The sequence below is a fragment of the Buteo buteo genome, chromosome 9, assembly GCF_964188355.1.
Source record: "Buteo buteo chromosome 9, bButBut1.hap1.1, whole genome shotgun sequence".
Taxonomy (NCBI): domain Eukaryota; kingdom Metazoa; phylum Chordata; class Aves; order Accipitriformes; family Accipitridae; genus Buteo; species Buteo buteo.
The window spans coordinates 34,077,485-34,104,944 of NC_134179.1; the positions used below are offsets into that span (position 1 = coordinate 34,077,485).

The window sequence follows — 27,460 nt, forward strand, 5'->3', positions numbered from 1 at the left end:
GACCAAAAATGTATTGCTTTCACATTAATATTGAGGCATTACTCTAACAGTGGAATCCAGGCTGCAGAATGCGGTGGTTTGCTCTACAGTGATTGCAATAGTTGTATAAATTGCAGAGGCACTAACCTTGTTCTACTCTTAATCCCATACCTCAACTGAGCCTTGTCCTCAACTCTGACAAGAAGAAGGGGAGACAGATACTCAGTGTAGTCTATACCAGGTTAAATCTGCTCTGCCACCCAAAGAAGCACGCCTGCCCTCCCCACACATCTGCATTCCTGTTTCCCCTCCTTCCCTTGAATCAGCATATAATTTTTTGCGAAGGTGCTAAAACTCTTGGAAACAAACAAACAAACAGACATAGCAGTAATTCTGATCCAACTTGAGAGACTAGAAAAACTGGAGGAAGAGCACCAATTAAAGTGAGCATATTTGCTGGATGGTTTCTGTAAAATCCCTACATAGTCCAGGAAGCAAGGAGCAGAACCAGAGTTAGGATGTGGAGGTGGCTGCCCAGGACAGCTCATGCTTGCAACCAGCATCCTGGTCTCTGCCACTTGTGGTTTCAGCACTTTCTTAAACTGATCTACATCCATGCCGATCCTGAAAAGGGCAGCTCCTCTCTTTGCACTCTCTGCTTAATGTTTCTACCCTCCACCTCCAGTCAGTCTCAGAGCTTGGGCAATAGCCTACTGATTTTGAAGGGGCAGGGAGATTTTCACCAGATCAAGTCTTGAAGCATTCACCTAAACAAAAGGCATTGCTGTTACATGAGGTTATTTGTGATTTACTTGAAAGATGCAGGATACTTCCAGGCACCTAAATAAAAATAATACATATAGTTTGACATTCTTAGTTCTTGTAGTGAACCACTACAAAACTGTGATTTACAATCAATGTCTTCACATCTCAAGAGAGCGCTATGCCTTTTACTGGTGATTACTACTGAATAAAGTTACTTAGATGCTGAAAGGATGCATAAAAACCAATACAGTTTCTTTGTGAAGTCTGAAGCCCTATTGTAAAACCATGAAATACATTTCCCTACAGTTATTGTGAATATACTTGAAAAGAACACAGTCTATTTTTTATGATAGAGTATTCCATGCCAGAAATAAGGAAGTGAAGATGAAAATTGCTATCAGATTAGAATCCCCACAATCAAGCACTCATTAGAAACTCAAAGGTACCCTATATACAGACATACATGTATATTTCTTACATTTTACATCTTAAAGACTACTCAGAGGGTGAATTTTGTGTATTAACTTCAAAAACTTTCAAACATACCCTTACAGTAATTGTATGACCTTGTGGGTTTGTTCCATTTTACCTTACAGTCACTTACGATTGACGATTAGACTGAGTGAAAGTCAGTGCAATTTTAGAGCATTACATAAGCAAGAGTAAACCTGTTCCTTTCATTATGTGAACATGAATAAGAAGTGACACTGTGCCAGCTGCAGTATACCTCCTTTACGTTCTTCATCAAGGCTTCTTCTCAGCTTTTCTTCGTCACTTGTGTTACTTGCATAGGCTTTTAAGCAAGCTATTGTAAAAACATGGAAATGATCTAGGCAGTCCTGTCTTGGACGGACATGGCTCTAACACATGGCCATACCTGTTGCCTCCCATGTGATATAAAGCCCACTGAATCTGTCTAATGACTAATGATGTCTTGTGGTCCTAGAGCTCTCAAATGCACTACCCTTTCTGGCATCCCAGAAATGAGGGTGATCAGTCATCTTTATAAGACCAGCCAGAGTATACCCTACTTTGTCACTTCAGATATTTAGATACATTCCCCCCAAATGTAGGGATAATAGGTCTGGGAATAGGCTCCAGCACCACTCTGTGATCACTTATTGTCAAAGTTGTAATTAATACCTTGTCTGGTGCTTTTGATTCACACCAGAGAGCACTGGTGTGACTGGGTAACAACCTGGTTGTAGCAGAGCCCAGGGACTGTTGTGAAAAGGCTGTGTGGATGCGGCCAAGGTATTTTTTGGAGGAAAAAAGTTAGCCATATGGGTGTGAACTCTGTTGTGCTACTTGAGCTTTGCCCATAGGCACTGCCGCTACATAATCTACTTCTCTGCAGATGTGCTAAACCTCTTGAAGAAACATGGCAAGAAGGCAAAGAATTGAGTCTCAGCGATCAAGTTTCCTAACTTTATAACACCGCTGTCTGAATAAAATAAATTGGAGAGATATCAGACTGACAAAGAGCCATGAAAAGAGTATACTCCTTACGTGGCACTGATCCCTTTGCTAACAAGTTTCATTGGGCTGTGCAGCTAAGCCTGCCTACAAGGATCTGGCTAACTATGATTACTTCTCACTGGAGAACTTCAGGGCTTTGCCTTCTCCATATTCCCTTCCCTCAAACACCCACACGTACATATTCCCCTTTATTTTCTGTAAAGAGTGAATAATAGATGAGCAAGTATCACTGTAATAGGGAAATATCTTTCAGTCAAAAGCCTTTTGTTTCACAGTGACCACTTGGAGCCTGTCACTCCACCAGCTGTCAAGCATCTCTGACAAAATTGTTGCTGTAACGCACTCCAACAGACAGTGAAGATGACACTGCAAAGGGAAGTCTGCAATGCAGGGCTAAGCCCTTGAGATAAAATGGCAGTTTACCAACCTGACACATTCTGATTACAATAGGGTATTACTTTTTCATATTATTGAAGGTTTTTGTTCAGAATGTTGTTTTCTTGACCTAAGATTCAAATTTTTTAAAGTACTGCATTTTCTTCCTTATCCTTTCTTGATATATCTCCCTGCTCAAACACATGATTGTGGATGGTTTATTGAGAACCTTGCAGATGGGTGGCATACACTATCCTCTTCCTTTTTGTTATGCTTTATTTAATAGACAATCTTAAGATACTCTCTAGAAGAACCAATAACAAAGAACCACGCCGTATCAGTATGTATGAGTATGACAGAAGCCAGTAACAGTATATTGGTGTGGTCAGAAACAGGTCTCAAGATTGGGTTTCTGTTTTTAAAAGTCCTCCCAGTTTCTTCTTTACCTTTTTCATCTTATACTTCTAAATAACCCCTTCTAATCAACACATCACTCTTGCATATGAAAAACTACACATCAGCTGTCAAGGAAAACACTTGTCAGAGTGCTTAAAATCCTCATTCTAGAGCAGCTAGATTTGTGAAAGTATGCATATACACTAACCTAATAGCATGAGCAAAGAAAAAGACAATGTAAATTCAAAAATTAACCCTTCTTTAAAAAAAGGAAATGAAAAATCAAGCTCATATGCAAAGATCCAATTATTAAACTATGTACTGTAACTCAGGAAAAGGCTGTCAGGAATCTTTGTCTTCATTAAATGAATATAGATTTTAAGGATCAGATGTATATTTTGCCTAGCAAGCACCCACAGTAATTGAAGATACTGCTGTTCCACAGCAATGTGTTACTGCCTTGATGCTGGAGGTTACTGCATTGACCTGCATTCTTCAGCCACTTAGTGTGAAATCCAGCAGCTTAGCCCGAGCCACATTTCCATGACAGTATAAAATAAAACCACTTAACTTTGCACTGTTTGAGGAACTCTCACATGGCCTGTTGACACAGCTGTCCAGCAGTAGCAGGCAATTGGTAGGTTGTTCTTAAGCTTTTGCAGCTGATTGCCATGTGACATGCACTTAAGACTTTAATTGTAAAAAGCTGACAATTAATTACAAGCTTAAAATTTGTATCCCTAATTTATTCCTTCAGAAGCCAGGCTGCTCTCCGGAGCACTTTTTGGTCTAGTTTGCAAGTAGGACCGCTCGCAAGTCTAGAATTGGTGCTTCAGGGCTTTCTACAACTAGCCCAAAATTAATACAGAGTTTCAGATCTTCCAAGGAGAAAAAAGTTTTTTAAATACAGTCAGGGTATGGATTTCATTACTCAGTCTCTTCCTGCTATACACTCTAAACAAGCTAATTTAAACAAGGAAACTTGACAGTTATGGAGGCAAAAGCCCTAAGGAGATACAGGTTGCAGAACTAAAGCTTTAACAATCTGTACAACATAAATAACTATAAAAAAAAGTGACAGAGTGAAATCATCGAGAATCTGAAAAGAAAAAATAAAACTCTATTCTCTACATCAGAAGTTATCAGTACAGTACTACCAGTATACAAAGCTTACATGATTGAGTTAAGCACGTATCACATTCAGACTGATGGAAATGAAGATGCTTGTAACCATGTTCTGTCTTGTCTGAACAGTAGCTTCAGACACGTTTTTTCTAATAGTCAGAGGGGAGACATGTGCTAGTGGCAGAGGAACTGAGGAAAAAAATGCCATTTTTTATTATTTATTTGGTCAGCTCCTACACTACAGAGCATAATCACTTCTATAAATTATGAAAACTTTACTCTTGTTGTAATGACTTGGTAATAAGTCCAGATGCATTGGAGCATGATATAATATCCAAACCATTATAGGAAGTGTAAAAGATCATTACCTGGTTCAGAAATTATTATTGTAAATAACATCTTGTACAAACAATTAACAATCTCCATTGCATTTGTAAAATGACATGTCACTTTTGCTTCTCTAACATTTATGTATTATTGTGAACCAAAGCCATCTTTATAGTTAGAGCCAAAACTCTTGAAAATTTGGAATGTATGTGTTCGAGGAAGAGAGAATGTGGATATCTTTGCTGAATGTCATCTGTTTGTAGTATGTTCTGAACCTCAGACACTCTCTGAACTGGATATACATTTGATAATTTTCTGCTTAGCAGAAAGTAGTCTAGATGTACATCCCAGCTATCATATGCTATCAATATGCTTCTTATCTATAATCAAAACATAATAAACTTGCTTAATCATAAAATAAACTTGTGGAATTTGGGGAAAACCACTTTTAGATCAGTGCATATTAAAAGCTGCTTCTCTGCCCTCTTCCTTAGGAGTACAGGACAATTTCAGTTTTGAATACCACACAGGTGGAAAGTTTCTTATAAGTTTTCTGAGAGCACAAGATCCATTTTTATTTTGATACTTTATGGGTTTGGATCCTAAACCAGCAATGTTACTGGTTTTAGTGAAAACGTAATATGATTACCATGACACTATCCAACTGATGACAGCATGGCCCTCTATTTACAAAAGAGACTGCCCTCTTTTTTAAGCTCATTTATGAAGTGAGACATTAAAAAAGCTAGCATTTTGCAGCCCTTTTATGTTGAACCCTTTACCATCATAAAGTAACCAAAGTGACAGTTCCAACCTCCAGTACTTCACCAGAGCACCTCATTAATAAAAAACAGGAAAGGATTTTCGCCAACTGGAGAAAAACCTACAGCAAGTTCTCCTTTCCTTGTCCTAAGTCCAGGAATGCATTACCCAGGGGATACTGCATAGGTGCTCATTACACTGTTAATGGCATTTTAACAAGTTTCAGTAGCCTCTTGGTTTACATTACTTACTTTTCTACCCCTTCCTTTCTCATCTCTCTCCATTTTTACTCTCAGTGTACAGAAAACACACTAAATGCAATTACACTGACTCTTGAGTTTTTGTTCTGTATTTCAAGATTTGGGTACATGTCTGTTTCTGAAACAGAATCTTGGCACTCTAATTATAGCCACAATCAGGGGATATTACCTTATTTCTTTAAATAAATTCATTCATGTTGCCATATCTTATAAGTTGGACAGAAAATACAGATCGGGGTTCCTAAAGAAAAATGGGGCGTTTATATATCTATATATGTATATGAGAAGTATAACCCACTGCTTTTTAGATCTTCATAATAAATAACATACAGAAATAACATGAAATCAGATGAGCAGGAAAACCAGTCTTGACAAGAGAAACTATGTTCTCTTTCCACTGCCTCTTTATCCAAAATCCAAATCACAGTCAAACCAAACATTTTTTGAACTTTAAAAAACTTAGCCAGTTTTTTTTCCATCAGCAATTTTTTTTGTCTATGATCTCCAGATCACAGGAATATCAGACAAAATGCAGCTCTTGTGGTCAGACTGATGAGAAGCAGAGAAGGTTTTTTTCCAGTTGTGCTGGACTGGTTTGTGGAGTCAGTATGTTCAGTGACTGAATGCAGATTTCTGCAAACATATTCAAATTGTTTGAGATACTTCCAGAAGTAATACTAGCAAAGGCAACACTTACATTCTAGCAAGTACCACTTTTATTACCTAACAGCTCCATACAAAAACTATGAAGAACAACAAGAGCTGTTACATGGAAATCCACAGCCCAAACCACTACCTGCTTTTATTTTTTTCTTTCTTTCTTTTTTTTCCAGCAGCTATTACAGAGACTTAACCAGCCTTTTTAGTATGTAACATGACTGTTACCAAGACTGGGTCAAAGCCCCCTTATTGTCTTTAAGGTATTTCTGACCAGCTAGTGCCTGCCCATAATGAGTAAATACTGCAGTACAGCTGAACAGTTACTGGAGGTGCAATCTGGGAAGCTGTTCATTTACAACCACAGCCTTAAAATCCCTCTGACAGGGCCACACGAGATGTGTGTGGGATATCAGACACATTCAGTATGCTTTAGGCAGTGAGATTTCATGAGAAAGTATGTGATTGAACTACATCCCAAAACAGAGATTCGCTAAAGCAAAGTTATGAAGCTTTGATATATAGCTGATACATACAATCGAGTCAGGAAGTTTTCCAGATTCTCCTTTCAGAGTGAGTGCTGAAAGCTTGTGAGTGCCTTCTTCAGTGACAGCAAATAGAAAAATACTCAAGATCACAGCGTGATCCTGTGTACAGATAAGCTGGATAATGTACCACCTCATACACAATCATTATTCTTCTACTCTATGGATCTACAATTGTAGGTGTCTTCTGAATCACATACCATGCTGTAATTTAAATGACAAACTGTCCACACAATATTGCTCATTAGTAAAAGAGCAAAGCTGAACTCTCTCCAACTTACTCTATTTCCTTAATTAGTGCAAAATCTGCTCTCTCTCATTGCTATAATGTATATTAATGAGATATATTTCATTCATCTGCTAATTTATTATAAGATTTTTACTTCAAAAACTGGATTCTGAAAGGAAGATTCATGGTTACTGTTCCTTTCACAATTCAGTTTTTTGATCATCTGATAGTTAGAAACACAGTAGGAGATGCCTTGTATCAGGGACATAACAAGGGACTTACCAAATCAGAGGATTTATCTGTAGTTAGTTGTGCTATCAATAAAACAACAGAGCTCCTGCTAAGGAAGCAGTTTGTTGGGGGCATATAGCACAGTAGGAACACCATGTCTGTCTTTAAAGGTGACCTGAAAAAAATTATGTGATACTGCTGAGCTGTTTATGATGCGGCCTGTTCATTTTAAAGCAGAAAACCTGTCACACTCAAAAATGACTCCAAAATGTTACTCCAAAAATCCTTGTTTGAGAAAACCTGCAGGAAGTGCATCCCATTACACAAAGAAAGAGGGTCAGTAGACATACACAGTAATGATGTAAGCCAGACACAGTACAAGCTTACACACTGACGGACAACAAACATTTACCAGGGAACAATATCACCAATCTTTTGCTATGCCCTTCATTGCTTCAGTAGTGACACATTTTAGCAGGGCCTGGTGTGATAGGACGAGGGGTAATGGCTTTAAACTAAAAGAAGGTAGATTCAGACTAGATATAAAGAAGAAATCTTTTACAATGATGGTGGTGAAACACTGGAACAGGTTGCCCAGAGAGATGGTAGATGCCCCATCCCTGGAAACATTCAAGGTCAGGCTGGACGGGGCTCTGAGCAACCTGATCTAGTTGAAGATGTCCCTGCTCATTGCAGGGGGATTGGACTAGATGAGCTTTAAAGCTCCCTTCCAACCCAAACTATTCTATAATTCTATGATTTCATGATTCTATTTTTACTACCTTTCAGAAGATACAGAAAAAACCTCCCCCCCCACCCCCCCCACACACACACATTGACCACTGTATCTCAAGATATAACCAGCTTAGGCTGTTGAATGACTCTAGATGTGGTTCAGGTATCAGAGCTGGGCTCAGCAGATAGAGGTTCAATTCCACAGTCCACATCACTTTAACTTTACTTTCTCTTGTCTTTACAGCATATAACCTTTACACCCTTTACCCTGCTTTTTGGCAGGGAGATCATCTTTTTCTAAACATATGCAACCTATACAGGTGTTGAAATGCCATTCTTGGTGCATCTCAGGGATATGACTGAGGGAGAGAAACAGGCCTTGTAGGCCAATGGCAGTTACCTCAATTATATAAATTGTATCAACTGTGTAAGTTACTCAACTATATTAATTCACAAAACATCTCCCTCATGTTTTTTAACTATGCTAGTTGCCTCCCACTGACGTGATAGGTGAGAAGACAGTAGCTTTTGTAAATAAAGAATACAGTAAACTACACAAATAACTACAATTCATCTATCTTAATTTGCTATCCAGCTCTTCATTAGTTTAAATTCATACTAATCTGTTCTTAGGCTAAAGAGAAGTATCTTCATCATTTCAGCCTTTAATTTGTTCAATATCTACTGCCTTCTCCTGTTCAATGGGAATGAAAATGTTATTACTATCTTTAATATACTTATGTATGTAAAAATAAATCCTCTCTCGATCGTATGAGCAGATTGCCTAAGTGGCAGCTAAGCTATGTTACATCCCCAACTGATGTTTGTGCAGCCTAAGTTCCGTATTTTACATTTGTCCTTTTGGAGGGTTTTGTTGTTGTTGTTGTTGCTGTTACTTCATTCTGTTCAGCCCAAGTACTCCTGACCCTAACAATCAAAGAGTTACCAGAACATCAGTCTTTATAGCTATGTTAAATGTATATTGACCTTTAATTTGTGCTGGCTTCAGTGACATTGCAAATGACCATAACGTATCTATTACAGAGACAGATAATCTTAACACACTGGTGCAATACATATTTAATTGCCACAAAATGTAAGGATAAATACAATATGATTTTACCAGGAGCTACAATGTGTGCCTTTAACTTTGTATTTTGGCAAAAATGTCATCTGTCTTTGAAATGGAAAAATAAAACTGTCTGATGAGACCATATGCCTCCCAGAAAGTGGCCCTCTGCACCAAGGTCATACAGTTATGAAGATGTTTTTCCTCCATTAGAGCACAGTGCCATTATGATTTATGACTGCAAAACCTTTTCAAATTAAGATTTGTTTGATTGTCTGTTTCTATTAAGGGTATCATAATAATATTTTCCCCTTTTCCAAACAAATGTTCTACACAGCCTAGCATCCACAAGACATGCACAAGGATGTGACAGTGATTAATTTCTGTTGCTGAATTCTTTATTTCCCATAACTAATTTAAGATAGTCACCACTTTTTAATAACTAAAAGATATAAATTCTGCAGGGTATTTTTGCTTAGGTAATTGATAAAACATCTTCATATTAATGACTGTAAATTATGACTGTATTATATAAATCTGTCTTCTCAGAAGTCTCCTGTAGAACACAGCAGTATAGGCGCTGCTGTGCACCGAGGTATAAAATTTATACTATGAAAAAGAACATATCACCACAATGCCAGAAGCTGTCTGAACAAATATAAATAAAAATATTTTTTCTGCTTGAATTTTATCTGGATGATAAAATTCTGATGACATCATATATAATTTAAATAAATTATATATATGGTTGTTGAGACTCATTGAATATCATCTTCCCATAGGAAATGGCAAAAGCACAATTTGGTTTGGGTTTTTAAAAGCAAATTAGACAAACCACTGGAAACCTGCCTGTGAAGAACAATGGTGCACTGGCAGACAGAATGACAGGTAACTTAACAAAACTGTCCTAGTATCTAAGAATTTCTCAACCTCTGGTCCTTCCTTAGGTAAAACTATAATCAAACATAAACAAATTTGGATGCAATTGCAAAAATAAATGGTAAACTAACTCTCCATTCTTAAAGCAAGCTCATAAAAAATTTATCCTTGCTTCCACAGGATCCTTTCTTAAAGCTGAGGCCCACATTAGAAGATTAGGAAATTTTCTTGTGTGGTACCATATGTTATACATGCTTAAAAACACCTCAATGTTTAGAATAGAATTTGGTCCTATGAATGAATGAATTTGGTCCTGTGATTTCTATTTTTGAAGAAGCTATGTGAAGTTTTTCCAGGCAGTGATGAACCCCAGTCACAGTACAGATGGACAATCAGACTTCTAATGAGACAAGCTAACAGTTTGGTTCCACCATTTCATTCATCTGTAAACCACTAAATCCTCCAGAAATTATTTGGCAGCAGTCAAAATATGCTGATATTTCATCCAATATTAAGATCCATAGGTTCGTATTCAATTTTATTGCATCTTACAGAAAATTATAGTCCAAATCTTTGGGTTAATAAAGGTCAAGATGATTTCCCATAGCAAACATAAGCCTGACAGAAAGACATGTTGAACAGAAACCTACTCTTCTGAAATATTTTGTCAAATATTTTCTGCTAGGAACGTGTCTTTGAGCATTTGACCAGACCACAGAGGGGAGTAAAGAAAAGTTCTTCAGATACTCAACAGCTGTTTCTTGTGTATTTTACTGGGATTCAAAGACGACAGTATTTCTGTAATGTATGTAATCACAAGTATTGTATCTATACAAAGTGAAGGCAGGGTCATCATTTATTCGTACTGCACTATCTTTGGTTATATTGCAGCTATCCGTTATAGTTGCACAGAAACAACAGGAGCTATGGAAGATACAAGGACACTGACACAGTCACTTCATCATACCATACTTGGACACCTGTATTATACTGGTTATTAAAATCTCTCTAGACTTTCTATCCAAGAAACCTTACATCACTTCTATTCATGCTACTACCTGCCATTTTTTTTGTGTGTGTGTATAGGATTTTATGGTTTATAAAAAAAAACCCAAACCACTAAGAAGTTCCTGCCAAACAGCTCCTCTTGGACAATACGCAGGACAGCAGAGACCTTGTGTGTGAATATGCAGCTGAATTTTAACAGCCGTGGAAGAGATAACAGAGAAAGGCTTTCAAAAGGAAGAGGACTCTTAGTCTATAGGCTAGTATACAAAAATCTTATCCTCCAAACATGTAAGTGTTTCTCAGACATGCTCTTAATAGCATTATTGTGTTAGTCAAATTTAACAAGAAAGAGAATTCAGTGGATGCTGTGAGGAGAGACAAGTTACTATATTTTAGCATTCTGTCCTTTTAGCAATATCATGGGATTTATTTAGTGCTAGTCAGTCATGTCTTTCAAGGACTGAAAGTCTTCCTGGAAGTGACAAAGGCATTGTGTTACATTATTTCTGTACTGTAAAGCAATTTACCAGGCATGGAGCAGCATAGTAAAAGAAAATTACAGTAATTCTCAAATTGACAGGGATGAACGTGCTCCTACCTTAAATACACACCGAGTATCACTGAAAGGAGAGCTCTGAATTCCAAACAAACCTTGACGTGCCTCAGCCTGCAGCTGAACACACCCTCCTTCCTCTGCGTTCTTACTCAAAGGTGCTATGCTGGAGTTACCCCAGGCTAAATGCTTTGCTGGGGTCAATTTTGTCTTATTCCAACAAGGCTATAATGTAGGAAAATTTTAGTTTTCAAATTGCTGCAAGTATAAACACTGCCCTGTTTTTGCAAACAATAATGTAATTAGACACGATTATAAAATAATCAACTCTGAACCATAATTTTGCATGTTTTCACTAAAAATGCACAGACTGTCATTTTTAAGTACTGTAATTATTGCTTTTATCATTCAAGCAACGTTTCATGGAAAAGCTTCACTAGAAGCACATTCTGAAAGACCCAATACCTTGAGCCTGCCTGTACCTTAAGATTTTACAAAAGAAATGTGCTAAAAGCCTTGAAAAAGACACAGATGGTGTTTCATATCAGTATGACTCAGAAGAAAAAAATAAAAAAAAGAAAAAAAAAGAAAAAAAAACATAGGCTAAGGAGTCATTTTAGGCAAGGAACAAGGCTGCTTACACTGGTAATAGACAATTTTTAACAGTTTCTCTCAAGCAAAACCTTTGGGTTGACAGTGGACAAAACTGTGAGTATGTCATATCATACAGAGGATCCAAACTAGTGAAAACTTTCTGACAGACCAATCTTTAAAATATGTAAATATATGTTAATGTACACCATAATTTACTTTTGCTTGTAAGAATCTGAGAATGGACTTTATCTCAGCACCTTTTCTTGCACAATCCAATACTGAAAATACAATGGAAGATATGTACCTATTCCAAATCCAAGGACTTAACTGGAATGAAACTTGAGGCCTGAAAGGTACCTACAGCTGAGGAATGAAGCAGCTACACAAAATATCAGATGGAAGGAAATACTATCAAAATATGAAGTTTCATAAAATCACTAGAAACTAGCAAATTCTGAATCCTTCACTTTCTGGGAAAGTCTAACAAAGATACTCAAGTATCCTATAATTTGCACCTATAACTTAATCTAAATTTAAATATAAGCTACACTTACCTTAAAGATTGTATCTTTAACTTTAATGTACAAATAGCAAAGCAGTCCAGAAAAGTACTACTCCACAGTTAAACCCTAAGCCCTCTGTTTTTAAGTGAGAATTGAATAGATGAGAACCATAGTCTCAGAATCCTATGGCCCAGGGCAGACCTCCCCAGGAAATAATTGCCACAGGTTTTCTTCATGCTGACAAGTGGCCAAGAGAATAGAGTCACTGTGAATAACTGGAAATGGATTTGAGATTTAAAGGAGAGATTCATGAAATATTTGTACATTTTATACTTACAAAGGTACCACATGCATTGAAAATAATTTAAAAACATGTAAGCAAAACTACAGAAGGTAGATTTGAGAAATATGACAGTGGTAACGATGAAGATTTGAAGGGAGTTTTGGCATTAACGTCAATGAAACTGAAAATTTTATTGAATTAAATTTATAAATGTTCCCTTTATTCCTCTATTGAGATCAAAAGTACATCACAGGATAACAGTTTTCCGTCTCTTTCTAGTAGCAATATCTGGCAGCAGCATGATGAGGATGTTTTGCCACAACGCTAGGCTTAATTTATTTAATAACAAAGTAACTTGTCCATAAGTACCTCATATTGTCACCAAAAAAGCTGGACCTCTTGCTTACTTCTGACAATGAATTTCCTTCAAAATCTAGAAAAAACAGAAGACATGAAGTTTCCCATGTCTGAGTACTCACCTATTAAAGCAGTGAGCCTGTTGTTCACCATCCATGCAATGGCTACCTACGTATAGCACAGGGCAATCTTGAAGCTGATAAGACAGCTGAGTCTGCCTAATCCTCATACAGCAAGATGAGTTCGTACAATATTTTGATTTGTATGTCTGATGGCAGCAAACACAGAGGAGCTATCAGAGCAGCAAAAGAAAACACTGTGTTAGGCTACCTAACTGACCTTCTATGTAGCAGTAAAAAGTGGGTTTAATGCCTTGCTGTGCTTTGTTTTAATAGTCATTGGGAACACTTCATAACCAGTAATTTGATTTTAAAATCCTAGCACTTTATGCATTTATGATGTACAGATCTTAATTAATATCCTTGTTTTAATTAAAAGCCTGGCCAAAAGATAAGTTTTCAGTACAACTACACACTTGGGTGCTGACACTATCCAATCTGTGGCCACATTGAAAGAACCAAGCATAGAGTAAACAACACACCCGCACTCTCTTCCTCCTGAAAAGGACATTACAGCATGACGTGGTGCACGCACACAGTGACATATTGCATCTGCTATTATCCTGTTCCTCTTGCTTATTACGCCCTTTCTCTGCCTTGACTTTTTCTGGTCAATAGTAAAAGCTCTGAAGGGACCTTCTACCAAAGTGTCTGCAATGAAGCTTTTGCCAAGAAGACTGCACTGATTCCACATTTGGTTTGACCTTAAATGCAACTTTGTCAAGGAGAAACCTGATCACCAGGCAGGTAGAAGAATTTGTTTAGAATAGAAATTAAAACCAGGCAATGCAGAACAGCTGCCCCACATCTTCTACAAATACTGCCACTGCTCTTACGTCTTTATGTGTATCCACACGTTCCAATTCAACTTGCCACAAGCTTTTTTCTTTTTTTCTTAAGAACCATTATAGTTGAGCTGGTCATTAAACTATTTTTACATAAAATGTGGGGAAAAAAAAAATTGTGTTTAATTTCCTGCACATTCCATTTATTTTTCTCTTTTTCATATCTATCTTATTAGAAATCTTTCTCCATTCTAACTATATTATTTCCTTTTCTTCTTATTTTCCTTTGTTATACAATCCTTTATTGCTCCCAACTACCATCGTTTCCCTATGTTGCAGTTGCTGTGCCTATCACTAAAGCTGTTTCAATCTCACTCTCACTCTGTGTCTTTCCTGAACATCCCTTTTCTCTCATCCAGCATGCATATGGTCGGAGTCCTTCCTTTCTTCCATTAGTATTTCCTCCTAACACTCTGAAAATATGATCCCACTTTCACATTATCATGTATTTTTCCTACTTTTCAGTTCTCCCAAATCTAAACCAAACAATTCTAGCAAACTTCAAAATAATCCCTGAATTTCTTGTTTGTACTTATACCTGCCCTTACCATGTGCTAGAATTTAACTCTCTTCCTTATATCACTCACATGGTGGCTACAGCACCAAAGAAGAAAAGCACCACAGGAATCCCTCAGGAAAAGTACAGATCTCCTTAGCGGAGTCAAGAAGAGAAAGGCTGAATGAGCCCTTCTCTCACCATGCTATGCTACAGCACATCCTGTGATATCCCATGGGGGCACAGATAATTAAAGCAACAGACAATTCAGTAGGACACAACAGGGAGCAAATAAAGTAGCATGCATATTACTCAGCAGGCATTACTGAGTGAGCCACAGAGAAAGTATTTTGGGATACAGAAAGAAAACAAAAAGGGGACACCCTCCGTTGTACACAAAGAAGGAATTTATTTGAATATGAGGGTGCCTGCTTCCAGTTGTGGAACATGACATGACACTAATGGGCAAGAGCAAACCCTGTCCTTGTCAGATTTCCAAACTAAAGGAAGAAAAAGAGCTTTCACTTTTGTTACTGCTTTTACTGCACTGACCATCACTGACAAAATTTGGAAAAGGACAACTTGTGAGGGCAGTGTCCTGCTATATTTTAACTGCTGTTCTCATGTGGCTGATGAGAATAATTTCCTAGAGACACAACTGAAGATATTTTCAGAATTATTTGAGTAAGACGCTGATGCCCATACAATTCTCACTCCCAATTCAGAGCATGAGCAAAGTCCCTTGAGATCAGCTCAGAGAAAACACAATGTTCCCAGAGTTCACCTTGTGGTCTGGCAGAGAGTTAAAATTTGCTACGCTTACTGTAAGGAGTTTACAACTGTCATTTAATAGTTTCCATCTTTCAGTTTCTACTATACAAAGGGAAAACATCAAAATTAAGGATAAATTTGGGTTTTTTACATGCTTTTCAGATTATGAATTGTTTCCAGTGTTTCTAGAAATGCATACTTATCTATGGCAAATACCCATCTTTCCTCTCATCTCCCTTCATATATATAATTGAGGAAGAATATAAGTTTCTGCTGCTAAATCTTTTAAGTACTTGTGAATAAAAACCTTTCAAATGCTATAACACAATACATGGCTACAAGGCACTGTAGCCTTAAAACACATGACAAGCCAAGCAGAAGGAAATTTGGGTTGGAGTTTGGCTTTGTTTTGTTTTGTTCAAAGGACAAGCATAGGAATATTTACAGGTTGGGCCATTGGACTTAATTTCATTTCTTGTTGGCTAGAAAGAAAAAATTGCTTTATTTCATTTCATTTTCAGCAACCTAGTATTTATTCAGAAGATCATAGAAGAGCTGCAGCACATTCAAAGACAAGCCTTCAGCCTCTAAAGTGAGGCTATGAGAAAACAAGCATGCAAAAACCCCCAGATATGAGTATCCAAGCCAATAAGAAAAGAGATACACCCCAGTGAGCATCAGCAATAACATTCATATGTACAAAGTGTAAAATGTTCATTATATAACAATGTGTTGCACAGCCAACTTAATAGATAGGGATTTTTTTCATTTATGTGTCACATTATTTGCATACAATATTAATAATATTTATTTTACAAATCCAACTTTTTTAAAGGGCCTCCAGGAGAAAGTCAGATTTACAGTCTAAGACCTTGAGTGCTGGCTACCTCCCTTTTGGATATTAGCCTTTGAATAGATTTTACAGCCAAAACAATTCCATTTCTCTGCATTCTTGTGTCAAGGATTCTTGTCTCTCTGCCTTGTGTCAGATTTAGTGAATTATGCAACTACATGGTGAGTTAGTTCAGTTGACTCATCCTGTGGAAAACTAACTCTGCCAACACAGAAAAATAGAAGGAAAGTTTTCTGATGAAGTATCAACAAGATATATCAACTCACCTTCTAGTGATAAAATCACTTGATCCAGCACCAAGTAGAGAAGTGGGAACACAGTGTTGGGGTAGGAGAGCAAAAAGACTGTTCCTTTAGTAGCCACTTACCACAGGGTCAGCTGAACCATAACACCCTTCACGTGTCCCCACTGTATGGGTCATTTCTTAGATTTTACCATCCAAGGTTTCTTCCTTGGCTATGACCTAGCAGTACTTTCATGCTCCTTTTTCTGGGGAAGGTGAGATTGTGCCCAATGACCTCAGTATGCCTAGAGCACTCTTTGTGAATGGATGAGTTTTTCTAGTGCTGTTGTGAGTATGTTATTAAAAAAGTTGGGATACCTCTTCCAAGTTATCCATGATTACTTATCTTTGCAACTTATCCTTTGATAAGTTCTTAAACCATATCTTAGGAGGTGGACTAAGTGTGGAAAGCACCTGACGAGGAGTGCCTCATAAATTTGGAGAGGCACTATTATTAAAAGAGGTCTTCCTGAAGTACTCCTTGCCTTCTAGTGACTGACACTGGAAAAACAGAGGTACAAAAGGCAACCACGTACTCCAAGTCCTCTGAGAGAGACCTTGGAACAATAGGATCATTTAAGAGAACCTTTTTTGAAAGACATTCACAATCCAGTAAGACTTAGACATTCAAGGCCTACAGGGCTCCTGAAGGACAGAGGACACTGAGAATAGATGATCTGTTGCTGTAAGGAAAACATCCCCCTTTTCACCCTCTGAAAATGGCTCAATGTATTGCCTCCTTCTATGAGATTTGTGATGGAGAAGTGACTGGAGAGAACACCCTGGCTTCTTTTCAAAGAGACAGATGAAATAGAGACAAAATCATCCACTGCAGAGTGCCAATTTTACCTCATACTGTTTTAAATGGAATTGGAGCTGGCAACTACCTGAATATCGTATCTTTCATCAAGTTTAGTAGTGCAGATTTCAACACTGAACTAACTCATAAACTTGGCCAATGTCCTGAGCAGCCTCAGTGATGAGATGTTCAGTGCTGAGCTATGTGGCCTGATGAGAGGTGACTGGTGCTAACACCAAACTTGTGGAAATCACAGGTGTCTGTGTCTGAGATGCTGCAGAGGAGAAAATACCAGATGCATCATAGTCCTTCAAGAAACAGAAAACATTCATACTTACAGGCACAGGCCTTGGAATAATGAGCCTAGGATCAAGAACAACAGCCCTTGATAACAGCAACCTTGAAGTTTTTCCTGGTTTCTCAGAAACAGTTGGTTTGGAGCCTCGAGCAGCAATAGCTTCATTGTTCAACTGTCTCCAGAGCTTATGAAGCCACAAGAGCATTTGTGGGCTGAAGAGCATGGCAGGCAGGCCTAAAAGCCAGGGGACTAGTGATCTGCCACAATGACTAAAGCAGCCTCTTGAAAAGGGCAGTTAGTAGGGAGAAGCTAGGTGTACAGATAAATGTAAAGTTACTTTTTTTTTCCTTCCAAAGACCAAATTTATAAAAGCTCAATGAATAGGAGAAATAAAATCCAATCACAAAATGAGAATGCAACTGCCCTTCACATAAGTAAGCTCTGTCATAGAAGAGATGGAGCACGTGGCCAGCATTTGGTCTCACACTAAGCTTGACTGTTGGTCTTTTGTTGTGGTCAACAACCATTTCTTCACTGTGATGTACTCTCACAGTCTATGTGAACATTCATGTGAGAACAGACAGACATTTGAGGAACAAACACAGTTAAGAGTCAACTAAGCAAATTAACACAACTGAAAGGTGGTGACTAATTCTCTTTGAAGTTCTTCTCTCTCCTGAATGTATACTTCACCACAAACACTGTGGTAGTCTCATAATTGATTTGTTTTCTCAGCTCAAAGCCTTTGGTTAGTATATACTGAGACTGATTTAACAGGGTTAATTCAAGGGGGCATTTTAGGATCTTAAAATATTTTGTAGTCTTCCCTGCAGGACTACTTTTAATTATGCTGTCCTTGCATAACTTCCTCTTCTGAACTGATCGAATACCTCTAGCTCCTCTTTTGTTGCTTAGGTAACTGGCAGCAAAAGTCCCATTTGAGAATCCTTCTTCTGTGTGTACACAGCCCAATGCAAAAGAAACCCTCAGTTACATCCAGTACTGAGGAACATCTCAGTATGCCCTCAGCATTTGACATGTTCATGACAGTGAAACTCCAGAATCCAGCGCAGGTTGTGCTACTCCAACAGGTCAAGGTGTTGAATATGGTGACTGTACAGAATCCGAGACTCAGGGAGAAATGCAAAAAGTATAGTATCATTGCGCTTCAAGTGAAGTGAAAATCAGATCTGTATTTTTTCCTCACAACTAAAAGATGAATTCTCTTTGAAAGTGAGAAGACAGATTTCATTGTCTTTTGCTACAGATCTGAGAAGAGGGCAACCAACATAGATAAAGCTGGTGACCATTTTGATCCTTTTTCTGTTAACTAGCATTGGGACAGCTGACCTGGGGAGGTTGAAATATGCCCTCAGCTTCTCTGACCATGAGACTGAAGTCATTGGACAATGCTGATAAGTGGTTGACGATATGTTGCACATTTTCTGTGGGGTGTGCAGCAATTCCACAATCTCCAGACCATCTCTGGATTTAGATTTTTCTTCTCATGTTGGATGTTCACTTCCACAATGACCAGTGTACATTCCTTTTCACAGCCTGAGAAGGCTGAGGGCAGCATCACTAAGAAGGGAAGAGAGAAAGGAACAGAGGACTGCCTATGAGGAAGTTCTCTGGATTTGACTATGTGATTATACCAGCACCTATGGTCACTGAGGTAGCAGATGAGATTATAGGATAGTGCAGATGAGGACAGACCAGTTTTTTGAGGATCTGAGACACTGTACCTTCTGTCAAAATGCCTAGCTAGGACTATCTTATCAACGACTTTGCAGCCAGCACATAACTACATTTGCTCTGAGTAAGTATTTTGTCAACAGAAAGCAAGTTTTTAGATAAGCAAGGGTAATCTTATGCCAGGAATTTTCAACAACAGTAGCATCCACAGCCACAATATTTACAGTAGTACTCAAAATAAATCTAGTCTCATGTACATGAGTCACACATGAACCAAATATAGAATCTTTGTAGACATTCATTCAAGAAGAAACAATAGAAGAACTGAGTTACCCATATAAATAGAGAAACATCAGTCATTGGTTCTTGATGCTAAGAAAAGAATTAATTCATACTTTCTCCAAAAAAAGGAATATTAAAAATAGCCCCCAAATGTAAAAGTATAACAACAAAATCTACAAGTTTAAAATAAAAAGCTATAAAAACTTTGGATTGAATATTCAAGAATAATTTTTCATTCAAAAATACCACAGGGCTGCCACAATGCTGCCATAGACATTAGCATTAATGCATGGATGTACTGCATATTCTGACCTTTAAATTTAAAATTACCTAAATCATTGCTGATTGTATAATGTCTACAAGATGCTCCTTTTCCCATCCTACTATGAAATTTAAAGTAAAGAAAAACTAAAAAAAAGGGAGCAGGAGTTAAGACTTGGTAATTTTGCTTGCTATTGGTCTTTTTCATACTTCCTTCCATACTCATTTTTTAGTATCTGCATTTTGGATACTTTAGATATGCAATCTCAGCAGACCTCCTGAATGCAGGGGAAAGAATTACGGAAAGGAGAGCAAATTACATGAAGAGCAGAGCTATACCCAACAGTTAAGGGAAGAACAAACATTGTAATGATACTACATATTATTGTGAAACTATACAGAAAAAAATCACCAAGTAATTTTCCATTATATCAAAGAAAGTATCTACTTTCTATACAATAATTATGTTTTTTATTCAGAACTCTCTCTCCTGAAAAAACCTGAACTTTTTCACAAATCATACACAATTTCCACAGGAAACAAAAATCTATGGTTTTGACCAGCTCTAGAATTAATTACTCAGTGCTGCTGTTCCACAGCAGCAGAGACTACCTGTATCCCCAACAGTTTGAAAGGGAACTGCTGCCATTCCCCTCATGCCTCATAAAAGAAATACTAGATGAGTACCGCAGGTAACACCATTAGATAAAACACGGGATAGTTTTCCTGTTGTAGCCAAAGTACTACAGTGCTGAAGTTCTGGTTTTTAGGTGGCAATATCTAACTATGAAGGAGGTGAGGGTAATGGAATAATATGACTAAATAATGTAGATATTGTAGGGTTTTTTTGTTTTGAAAGCCCACAATATTCAGCAGAGGAACAACACACTTATGGAGACAAAATTCTGTTCATAAGAAATGTCAATACATCTTATTACAGTGACAGCGCAATAGCATGGCTTTGATATTATTAAATTCACAGCTTTGATAAACAGCCTACAAATTACCTCTTGAAGGGAGCTGCATAATAATACCTGAAGCGTAACGAGCGGAAATGGAGTTTAATTAAGTGTTGCCCAGCTAAATCACACCAACAAAAGTGTAGGGAGGTGGGAAGAATACTGAGGACTTCAGCTCTGCATGGAGGTGGTAAGACAGAGTGGTCAGGCAAAAAGCTGTATCTGAAAACGTGTTGAAGCTAGAGTGGGTTACATATCAGTAGTTTCTGATGAGCAAAAGCACCCATTCTCACTCCTCTCCATGTAATCCCTTTCAACATGCAACATCTATTTTCTCCCCTTGTACACAGAGGGAGAAAAGCAGTATCATAAAACAAGGAAAAATGAGCAAGGCTGAACTGCATGTGTTCTATTTCATATTTAATATTTAAAAAATTACAAAGCTGTAGTGCAATGTGCATTTAGTAGCCCAGCAGGAAAGTCCTGGGGAAGAAAACAAAACAAAACAAAACACCCCCCCTCCCCCCCCAAAAAACCAACCAACCACATAAAGGCAGATGGAGCCATTGTAGAGAAAAGCTGCCAGTGTTATACTGAGGCTGGAAAGTAATGGTACTCAAACTTCTTTTTGCAGAATTGCTGGGTGTTTTAAAAGAAATAGTCAGGATTGGCATGATGCTAAATACTAGCATTGTACACTGTTTTCCTTAGGTATCGCAATTAATTCTCCAAGAGTACCACCAATCATCTACAACTATCTAGCTACCCACTAAAATCAAAAGCAATGTACCCTAATACATTTGGAAAGTATACATTTATCTTTCATTTTTTAGGAGTCCAGCTTCTGTAGGAACAGGTAGATTCACCAAAAGCATGTTGCTGCAGTTCTCCAGTACTTACTGACATCTCACAGATTAAAATGAACTTGCATTCAACTTTGTCTCTCTACTAACAGTCCTTGACTCAGACCATTTCATTTTGCATTAATGCTCTATTGTCCTAAGTAAATGAACTTTCAGAAGCAGACAACAGATTAGCAGCGTCCTAAATTTAGTGGCATTTTTAAACATTACTTTCATAAGCAACAATTCAGCCATTTGATAGGATATAAACTTCTAGACATTTATGACTGTGAGAAATAATTCCAGCTCTTGTTTTTCCCTACTCTGATCATGTGCTTTCAATATATGTGAGTGTGCATACAATGCCTAATAGTTTGAAAGTGGAGTCCAGACATGAATTTAATATGTAGCTAACTTCATAGAAAGACCATCCCTATTGCAATGCACACTAATAATCCCAGCAAGTTTGCATTGAAGTCAAGGAATGTTTTGCAGCTGACTCCAAAGCAATGCACTTGCCCTTTACAAACAAGCACAGGCAGATATTTTAACATCTCTTGCAGTTTTGCCTTTGCTTAATTAATGAATAATAGCTCTTTAAAGTGTTTTATGCAACATAATCCCACAGAAATATTTCTTCACAGAAATGTCATATTTCTTGAGAGTTTCGATTGGCCAAATGCTAACCTAAAGCTCTGAGAAGGCAACCGTTATACTGCTTGTGCTTCTGCAGTGATACTAACTCTTAATGGGAAACTGAGCAGTCAGAAAAGTTCAGCAGCAAATTGCCTGTGCTAATAATAGAGACAAGGCATCATCTACTAATTAACACACCAATAATTGAATATTGATTAGAGTTTGTCACTTTTAAAATAATTGAATCCATCTCACTTCTAACAACAAAGAGACTGTTAAGGATTTGTAATAAACAAAGGATCTTCAATTCAGGAATGCTTTGTCAGCTTTCCTATTGTGTTCTGTACACTGAAAGATGTATTCAAAATATTTCCTCCTATTTGATAATTTTCCCTATTTTTCAGTTACCAGAAAGAAAACACTTTGGATATCCCAAGTGCATAAAATTAATGCATACCATCTTGTTCCCATGTACAAAAGTAGATCCAAGTACAAAGGATTTAAGAGAAGTAAGACCTGGTGATACTGCTAAATGTTACATCACTTACTGGAAATTTAGGATAAAATTATAAGGGTTGCACAGCAACTATGAAAGGTCAGTAACACAAAACAAGGTTTTTTTCTGTTGGTTCCCCCCCCTGGTTATTTTTTTTGGAGGCTGAATTTTCAGAGATGGCTAAAGTATAAATTGTGCATCTACCAGAAGCTTTTATGTGATTCCATGGAGCCATCGAATCCTGAGAAATGGCAGCACTTGAGATAAACTGGAAGAATAATGTCTGGGAAGGTATCTGCACAGTTAACAACAGTAACGAGTTAAGGGTATAATCCTGTTCCCTGCCTGGGAACAGAAAGGCCATTAATCTTCAAATGTTTTCTTCCTGGGAGTAAGAAGAATGTAAGGATATGAGACCAAAACCCAAGCCCAAACAGGAGAAATGACAGTAAATGGAATACTATTCAGAAATATCTCCTTTGAGTGTTTTTAACTCTTCATGAGTTCCCTCAGTTTCAAGTGTCTGTAGTCCTTAAGAGTAAGGCCTCACAAAACATAAAAACAGTTATAAAACAGTTGCTTTTAAAATAAGAACAATGACCTTACTATATTCTATCTGTTTTTTACCATTTCATGTTTTCAAGAGAGGTTACTTTCTTTGTAAGTTAAAAATTCACATGTGAGAATATATATGCCATATATATACACACACACACACACACATGATTTGCCAAGATAATTTAAAAAGGGATAGATATTAATTTAATATTAATTTAATTTAAGTTTATAAAAAATATGAGTTTTTTCTACAACAGGGATTCAAGAAATGCATTTATTAAAAAAAAAAACCAACAAAAAAACCTCATCCTGATTCTACCATTTTATATTAAACCAAACCATTTTGTGATACTTGCTTCCCTGATGTTGAAGTACAGGGAACCTGGTAACTGAAACTGCCTGTTTACACAAGTGACTTCTCAGATCCGTATTCTCCAACCTGAAAGAAGTGCAAGGGCTTAACCAAACCAGAAAGCACGAAAAGCAATTTCTATGGTTAAACAGTACTTTAGGTGTAACAAAATGTGGTGTTATTGGTCAAATAAATAAATAAATAAATTTTAGCATGTTTAACTAATGGGTCAGTCCATAGGTATTCCTTTGCTATTCCACGTTTCTTCCAATACTGAAGTGAGGGGCCCTCTGCAACTTATGCAGCAGCTGGGGAGACGTGGTGACATATATCCCACCAAATACCCTTTTTCTCCTCACAGAAGGTTTCTTCTGTGCATGGATTTTGGGGGAGAATATTCTGGATGAAAAAGTCAATTTTTCATTAAAAGTCACTGAAGCTCATCTTTCAATTGGTGCCAAATGCAGCTCTTGCATTGCAACCTTTTGTGTCCAGATTCATCACGTAGGGAATTTTTACAGCAAATTCTACATCTCCTGCAAAGCATGGTTTAAAATGGAAGCTCCAACATAACATTAGCAATGGCCATGCTATGATAAGAGAGAAGAGAATACAATAATTGTTACGGTTAGCTAAGCTCCACCTGGAGGACCCGTTGGCTAAACAGATTACTCGCTGACTTTTCACCTCTGGGATTCCAGCCCTGACTGGAGTGACTGAAAATCATTCTGATCAGTCAAGTGAAAAACGACCAAAGTGAAATTAGACCGGTGGTTTCAGCTCGGTTCCCTCAGTGCTGTACTTCCAAATCACAAAACCACAGCACGTTGAACACTGCTAGCAGGGGAGAAAGTGAGAGGCTTTGAGGCTTAATGAGCATGAATCCAGCTGCCTATCCAGCTCACAAACACCTTAACATAGACTATAACGACCCCATACAAACAGGCGCAAAGTAGAATAAATGGCTGGATTACCATACAAATGAATCAGAAGCAATCCCTTGTGAATGTGTATTGAAATGTCGGTATTGCATAACACGATAATATAATTGTTAATCATATTAGATTAACTCTGACAGCCAGATGATACTTTAGTAAATGTTTAAAGAAAGTCTCTAAAAGTATTTGAGTTATTTCTATTTAAAAATATATGCCTTTCTATTTTCATTGCACTCACAAACACTAAATAATCCTAGCATATCCCATGACCTATGTGTGTAAGAATTATTTCAATTTAAAAATGGAGAGACTGGGGAACAGAGAGGTTGAAGTACTTTATCCATGGATTTTTAAGGCCAGGAAAGGACATTATGATCATCTAATCTGACATTACACTTCCCACCATCTCTGTGCAAAGCTCAACAGTGAGAATCAATAAAGAGAACTGCTGTCAGGATGCAGGAATTCAAGATTTCAACCCCCAAGCTCAATTCCCTGTTAATTTATAGAACTAGGGATAGAAAATTTCCCTCAAAGCCAGTGTTTTACTGCAGATAAAACAGACTTGCCCTGTGCTCCTGTCTTTAGCTGTAGCTCAGCCAGCAAAGACAGGCAAAATCCTGCTTCCTCCAGTGAGACAATTTAAATGGGAAAGAGAGCTGTCATACATTAAATGTGTATGGAAACTACCTCATTAAATTACTGCTTGGAACCAATCAGGAGAAAGACCTCTATCATAGTTTGAATAATCCAGGGTTAGGGTTTTTTTTGGTTGTTTTTTTCCCTTGTCTAAAATAATTTTATAAGACCGTTTCTTTATGGCAGAACCTGCAGAAAATACTCATTTGCTACGTGAACATGAGAGACAGCATAGATATGGAAGAAACTGTGATTTTGTAGGCTGGAATTAAGATGTCTCAAAAATAAGTCTCATAAAGAATGCTGCCTATAAAAATGAACATTTTTATTTATGAGATTATTATTTGGGGGCATCTAGCACATTGTCATGATTTTCATTGAATGAAAAATCAATTGAGGAAAAAACAGAGCCTGTGAATTTCTCTAGGGAATGGGGTATTGTTCCTCACTCAAAAGCGATGTTGGTTTTGCACCTTGGAGCTTTCTCAATTCTCACATCAAAGCAACAAACAGAACAGGAGTTGTTATAAAGCAGCCACAGCAGCTGAACTTCTGCTCACAGAAGTCTCTGACATTATTCTCTTCCCATACCAACTATCCATTTTCCATGCTCTGTTTAATGAGATTAGGAAATATTAGCAAATATGCAACATTGGACTGTTGTGAAAATGTGTGAGAAAAACTTAGAAGTCAATTGAAACATCCTGTGTATGTGGAGAGTTTTCAAGTATGGCTTACTGCAGAAGACTTGATTAGCTAGATATGATTGCAATCACTAATTCTCTTCTTTAGGGTCATATGACTGCTCTGATGCCCAGGAAATTTCAATTACAAAGCAAATAGGCTGTGTGTGCTCCATGACTTTTACTAACCTAATACTAAATAGCCTTCTTAAATACTGTATTTGCCCATAGCTCATACAAGGAATTTCATGCTTTAGAACAATTTGTCTTTATTTAATATTAATTGCTTTACAGGATTTTTCTTGGTTTATTTTAAAATGGCATACAGTATAAAACTGCTTGTAGAACTTTTGTAAAACTTACATTTAATGAAACAGTATGCCAAAAGACCTTCTAGAAACCTGAAACCAATTAACCTGACAGCTACTTGGTTATTGGCAAAATACACATTTTTCAAAATTAATTTATTTCTGTATTGCATATACCTCATACTGCAAGGCCTCTACATGTCTACTTTTCCACTCACTGCCGTTTATGCTGTTGAAAGGAGACTGTATCCATATAGTAGACTTTCTTTTTTTGGATCAGTCTTTGACAACTGGGACCTGGATTACTTACTACAGTTTATTGAGTTAGGCTGCTACTGAAAACCATGTGACATTATTGTTTTCTGGCAAGACATACACATTATAATAAAATCTGGTTCAGTGAGAACCTAGGTAAAAACTAGTCTGAAATTAATTGGTCTCCACACAGACACTAATATGAGACAAAAGGACCTGATACACTCTATCATAAAGGAAAGATCAGATTTGCTAATGGCATTTACTGCTGTGCAAAATTAAGGAGTTAGATACAAGTTAATTGCATCTGATGTTCCATCTATTTCACATAGAAACTCTTTCTGCCTTAGAAAAGCACCACTATAAAAAATTATGTTATCTTTCTTTTGATGTATCACCAGAAATTGAAAATGGCTTTTTAAAGAGTCTATTGGGGAACCAACATATTTTCCACAATTTTTTCAACCTTTATTTCCCCAAAATAGATTTTCTTATTGATTTTGGAGCTATCATACATTTTAGTTCACAGTAGCCTGGCACACTGAAACGTTGCTGGGCACATCTATTTCTTTTGCTCTCTGCTATTTAGATTTTGCATTATATAGTCATTCATCTCCCAGTGTGGAAGTGTGGAAGTCTGCATCATTTCCATCTCTAAAATCTATTAATAATTTTTAGCTATACTGTCACATCAACCCTTTTTCTTACCAAGGTCGGTAAATCTTAATTAAAAATAAAAATCTAAAAATCTACTCAAGATTGTTTTAAGTAAGCCTATAACATTTTGTTTCATGTCAAGAGGAACATACTCATTTATTTCCTATTTTCCTACTTCATACTTGCAGCAGTATCCAACAAAATACTGCTGCTCCAACAAAACACAGCTAATAAAAAAAATGTTCTTCAAAAATATTTCTTCCAAACACAATCCCTCTTCAGAATGGCTATCAAGTCCAGTTTCATTCAAGAGCTAGTAATGAG

General features: G+C 37.3%; 1 protein-coding gene across 5 annotated transcripts in view; it reads right to left on the reverse strand.

Annotated features, from left to right (window-relative positions):
* Positions 1 to 27,460, reverse strand: part of LOC142034537 (SAM and SH3 domain-containing protein 1-like) — a 570,133-nt gene that overhangs the window by 403,137 nt on the left and 139,536 nt on the right. The window lies entirely within an intron of this gene.